Genomic DNA, 6436 nt, shown 5'->3' with positions numbered 1-6436 from the left:
ACAGAATGTATACCCAATCTACAATAAGCTATGTACAGAGTGGACCAGTTACACTAGCAGTCTGGGGAGGGGGGCAAAAGAGGGAGATACAGGATGCATGCTGGGAACAGGGTTGGAGGGAAGACAACACTGGTGGTGGAACTGCTTCTGATTCATTATCAATATGTATTTTAATTATTACTGTGAAAAATTCATAATTCACTTTATTTACAATAAAATTATAAATAAAAAAAACTTCTGGAATGGAGTTGCCAATTTTGAAGTAAAAGCTTAGAAAAAATAAAAGAAAATCCAATGGGGATTGAGTGTTAGATTCAGATTTCATCGACTAAGCTTAGACAGGAATGGAGGGTGTGAGGAGAGCAAATGATGGAAAGCAATGATTTAATTTAGAAGACATTGTTTTAATTCTATCTTTACTTCAATATATATTATTCCAAAAGTAAAATAAAATCTTGTCTACTTTCCAGATGATGGTTTAAAATTATCTTAACATTTGCTAGCAGGGGTATATGTAGGTAAGGAGAATGAGTCTATGCATATCAAGAGAAGTAATTGACTATACATAATAAATAGGAAAATTCTACGGAAAAGAGGAAGTAAGCATTTGCATTTTTGTTTATATAGAAATGTTGAAATGTTCATTTTCTTCTTTAAATAGCATAAAGGCTTAATTTAATTAAGACCTTATGGTTGTTAAACTGTAAATATGCACAAATAGGATGCCCTCTCTTCACAAGGAAATATGCAGTGCTGGTACCAGCATTTTTTTAAATCAGAAAATTTAGCTGATTATATTAATGTACAAGTTAATGTGAGAGGACATCTTAACATTCTTAACAGTCTGATGAATGATGTCATTATTCTTTGGAATGCAATGAACTCACTACTTTAAAGGCATGGATTCTGATATAGCAAATTCTAGTTAAGTATAAATATATTGTCATAAAAATTTTAGAGGAGAGAATTGTCAAATTACACTTACTGGGAGAAGCCAGAAAGAAAGCAATAGTGCTGCAGGTAGGGTGTTTGGGTCAACCCCTGGTTTGATGGATCCTCAGTACCACATACAATCCACAGAGGTCACCAGGAGTGATCCTGGAGTGCAGGCAAGAGTATACCCTGAGCATGGCCAGGTGTTGTCCCAAGAAAAAAAAAATAATAAAAGAGGAAGTTAAATATCAAAAAGAGAAACAGTTTGAAAAGAATAAAAAGTATAAAATGAAGGGGTGATATAGGAAATTAGAGCTATGCCCTCCTTCAATGCCACCATCTTTTACCTATGAGAAAACATCTTTCTAGGGTGGTTTCAGATATTTTAAGGTACAGCTGCTAGACAGTGTGTCATTTTTTAGGCCTTGCCTTACAAGGTCTGAAATAGCTACTGTCTTTTTGTTTTCCACCTGAGAAAAATGGCACTAAAAATACATCCCCTATGTTGCTATAGCTTTATGATTTGGATGTGAACCTCAAAGACCTTGTGTATAAGATTTTAGGCCTTCTCTATTGTTGACATTCCATTTTTTTGTTGTTGCCTGAGTCCAGGCAAAAGCACAGGAAGCTTTCTTTGATTGTACAGCTGGAATCTGTATTCCAATCTGATTATTGTGGTTCTAATCAAAGTTGAGTAATGAAAGTATAAAAAGAAGAAAAGATATAAGAAGTCCCATGGTTTCTAGAACTGAGGATTTATCACTCACTTGATCTCACCAGCCTAAGTTTTAGTGTGACTTCTTGATGATCTAATTTACTCGGGATTTTATTTAGAGTTGTTTTCTGTTAGTGGTCTTCTGAAGTAGAAACCAAAATTTTGTGCTTTTTTTCACCTTTACTTAGATAAAAACTAAGTCACCCAGTCCTCTTTAATAAATACAAACCACATTCCTCCTGAGACAAGAAGAAATGGATGCTTTAGGCTTAACTCTTTTTATTAAACTCTACTGTAACAATACAGGTTTGATAGCGAGAGAATAAAACATTGCATGAGAGAAAAATTTACCAAGAATGCTTCCCCAAATTGCAAACATCACTTTATTTTGTTTGTTTGTTTGTTTTCTGTTTTTGGGTCACACCCGGCAGTGCTCAGGGGTTACTCCTGGTCTACGCTCAGAAATCGCTCCTGGCAGGCTCAGGGGACCATATGAGATGCGGGGATTCAAACCACTGACCTTCTGCATGAGAGGCAAATGCCTTATCTCCATGCTATATCTCCGGCCCTGCAAACACCACTTTAGGTAGTGCAGCTCTACCTCCCCACTCCTCAAAAAAAGTATGACTGGTGAAAATTATATATATGCACACACACACACACACACACACACACACACACACACACACACACACACACACATATATATATATATATATATATATATATATATATATATATATATATATATATATATACAGAAAGCTTCTTTGAAGTTAAGAAAAATGCTTAATATTCAATAGATGCCCAATGTCTAAAATCGCTTCTTAGATCGAATCCAGCTAAGAGGTTTTATAACTCAGGGAGGGAAAATAATATAGTGTGTGTGTTTACAGTACTGAATTCTGACCTGGTGAAACTAATGTAAACAAAACTTGAATTAGCAAATGCTCTATGGAAAGTGCCATCTACCTCCATAATGTTGAGAGCAATATCAACCCACTCCATGTTAAAAAAAAAAATTCCAAAAGGAATACTTTTGTGTGTCTATTAGACAAAAAGGAAAGTGTGAAAATTAAAATTTGATATAAATCATTATAAAACAAAGGGTTTTTTTCCCCTCTGAAGAAGCCCATATTCTCTCTTGAATGTGTATTTCTCTTTCTCTCTCCTCACACTAGTCTAAGTTTCTGAACCCAGGTCATAAAAATGCTAGCTCTGTCTTGCTCACCTTGATAAGTTAATGTACCCTTAGCTTCCTCAAGTTTTTGTTTGTGAGAAGAGGAGCCTCTCACTCTGCACATGAGATCCACCTTAATCTGTTTCTTCTAGAATGTGCAATGTTTGAGAGTACATAAATTGTGGTTTTGATTTGAGGATCAGAATTGGAGCTGAATGACTTTTTGATCAGTAAAGCAGAACTAAAATGTCACAGCTGTGAAGATATGTTAATTTCTTTCTTCTTTTTTTTTTTTATTAAAAAAAAAAAGTCAATTGCCCTGTCATGAGCACCACCAAGTGGCCTGAGCAGATTCTGCAAGTCTCTTTGAAGTCACTTAATTTGCCTGGTTCTGTCTGATGACTAAAACAGATATTCAGAGTATCTGCTTTAACTAGGAGTCTCTGATCTTGTGTCAGAGGATGATGGACTTCTTCTCCTCACTGTCACCGAGTAACATTTCTTCTAACACATATATCCAAGTACAAGGTGTAACGATACATTATTCTGACAACTTTTTTTAAGTCATCCCCCAAAAAATATAAGTTCAGAAGCTAGAACAAAATTTCCCTGTGACTCAGAAAGTGGGACTCCTGAGGAGAATGAGTCAGAGACAGTTCAGAGAGCTCAGTGCACGCTTTTCATTCAGGAGACCCGGGCTAGATCCCAGCACCACATGGTCCCCAATCACTTCTGGAAGCAACCCCTGAGAGGGTGCTGGGAGTAGCCCCTTAGAGAACTGGAGAAGGGGAAGGGAAAGGAGAAGCGAAGATGGAGGAGGAGGAGGAGGAAGAGGAGGAGGAGAAAAGAAGAAGAGAAGAAGAAAAGAAGAAGAAAGAACAACAAGAACAAGAAGAAGAACAACAAGAAGAAGAACAAGAACAAGAAAAACAAGAACAAGAAGGAGAAGAAGAACAAGAAGAACAAGAAGATGAACAATAAGGAGAAGAAGAAGAAGAAGAAGAAGAAGAAGAAGAAGAAGAAGAAGAAGAAGAAGAAGAAGAAGAACAAGAACAAGAACAAGAACAAGAACAAGAACAAGAACAAGAAGGAGAAGGAGAAGGAGAAGAAGAAGAAGAAGAAGAAGAAGAAGAAGAAGAAGAAGAAGAAGAAGAAGAAGAAGAAGAAGAAGAAGAAGAAGAAGAAGAAGAAGGAGGAGAAGAAGAAGAAGAAGAAGAGAAGAACAATAACAAGAAGAACAAAAAGAAGAACAAGAAGGAGAAGAAGAACAAGAAGGAGAAGAAGAACAAGAAGAAAAAAACAAGAACAAGAAGGAGAAGAAGAACAAGAAGAAAAAAAAACAAGAACAAGAAGAAGAACAAGAAGAAGAGAAGAAGAACAAGAACAAGAAGAACAAGAAGAGAGAAGAGAAGAGAAGAGAAGAGAAGAGAAGAGAAGAGAAGAGAAGAGAAGAGAAGAGAAGAGAAGAGAAGAAAGAGGGAAGAGAGAGAGAGGAGGAGGAGGAGGAACTCAAAAAAGACAACAGTAAACTCCCTACCCTTCCCTTCTCTGATAACATATAAACTATGTGAAGATGAAGAGGGAAAGTCTCTTGTAAAGATGATTAGCTGTTTTCATACTCCAAACACTGCCCTACCAATTAAATTCACGCTCCACTTTCATTCTGGCAACAAATATGAAAAAACTTCTTAAATAATCCAGATTTATTCAAAGTGTTGGGAATTACTATTTACTTTAGGACCAAAGATTGTTGTCTGGAGAACGTTTCTGAAAATAAAGTATTCAGATTTTGTGGGTTAAAAATAAAAATAATTGGTGTGAAAATTCAAGAAACTATATAGCATACTCATACTGAACTTAAGAGTATCAAGTATGCATTTATAGTATTCAGGATGGGGTTGGAGTGGTAACACAGCGGTAGGGCATTTGCCTTGCACATAACTAACCCGGGACAGAAGCAGATTCAATCCCCAGAATTCCATATGGTCCTCGTTGTCAGAAGCGAAAAGCCAGGAGTAACCCCTGAGTGCCGCCAGGTGTGCATCCCCCCCCCAAATTATAGCATTTAAGATTTAAGCCACTCTATTGTGTCCCCATATAAATAGGTTTCTAAATAGACATTGAATGAAGGTTTAAGGCAGCCTGACGGGGCCCAATTTCTCTGAGATGCAGCAAGGAAGTAGTGGAAATCTCTAAGGCTCTTAGTGCATTCCTGTGGTAACTTGCAGCTCACAAGGTTCTTGTCCTCTTCATTTGAATCTTATAATAAAACTATGACATAAAATGGAAACCATGCTATTTATAGTCAAAAAGACCATGGTGGACCCCAAAGTATAGAAAGGAGAAAAAAACAAATTGAGTGAAGGAGAAAGATAAATGTAAATTCACAGGGGAACTGAGGCCAGTGAACTCAAGTCCATTGGTGGGATTAAGAAAGGACAACTAATTACAAACCATTGACTCAATAACAATGAAATCATGAGATCCAAACTTTAACAAAAAAAGCTATAAAGGTGCAGGCTGGAACAGGAGATGGTGGTATGGGATGGACTCTGGATGGGGGAGATTGACACTGGTGGTAGGATTGGTGCTAAGATATTGTATGTCTAGAACTCAATTATAAATAACTTTGTAAATGACAATGGTTTGAATAATTTCTTTTTAAAATGTCATGTTCCAAGAAAAAAAAAGAATTATCTGATAGTGGCTAGAGGGTATGGGCAAGAATCAGGTCAGGCTTCTTTCATTTATCAGCAATTTACATTAGCCTTAGCCTTTGTCAAACACATTCTCATTTTTTTTACAAATTATGGATAAAATTTTTGTTCTATTCACTTATACATCTACCAGTGGTATTTCCACAAACATACACTTTAATTTTGAAAGAATAATAATGTGAGAACATTAGATACACATTTATAGCTTATACTGAAATTTTAAACTATTTAAGAATCAAATTTCTTCCCAATTATTATAAATTATAAACCATTGCCTAGTTTTTGTTTGTTTTGTTTTTGTTTGGGGGCCACACCCAGTGACGCCCAGCGGTTACTCCTGACTATGAGCTCAGAAATCGCTCCTGGCTTGGGGGACCATATGGGAAGCCAGGGGATTGTTTGTCCTAGGTCAGCTGTGGGCAAGGCAAATGCCCTACCACTGAGCCACTACTCTGGCTCCATTGTTTAGTTTTTGTAGTATTCTATATTTTAGAAGTTAAAGAAGTTGTAATTCTTCATATGTTTGAGTATATGATGACCAAAAACCATTCTTAAGTGGCTAACTGGCAAAAAATAGGAATAAAATGATAGTAAATTAGTTTGAAAACAGAAAAAAGAATACATTCTTTAAAGTTTATCTTATAAAAAGTTCTCTAGGCATTTTGTTAAAAACAATCTTATGTGGCCGGGAAGGTGGCGCTAAAGGTTAGGTGTCTGCCTTGCAAGTGCTAGTGTAGGATGGACCACGGTTCGATCCCCTGGTGTCCCATATGGTCCCCCCAAGCCAGGGGCGATTTCTGAGTGCATAGCCAGGAGTAACCCCTGAGCGTCACCGGGTGTGGCCCAAAAAAAAAAAAAAATCTTATGTCTCTGCCTTTGCATTAAACATTT

This window comes from Suncus etruscus, chromosome 13 (assembly GCF_024139225.1).
Source record: "Suncus etruscus isolate mSunEtr1 chromosome 13, mSunEtr1.pri.cur, whole genome shotgun sequence".
NCBI lineage: Eukaryota > Metazoa > Chordata > Mammalia > Eulipotyphla > Soricidae > Suncus > Suncus etruscus.
This window is presented reverse-complemented; position numbering follows the sequence as displayed.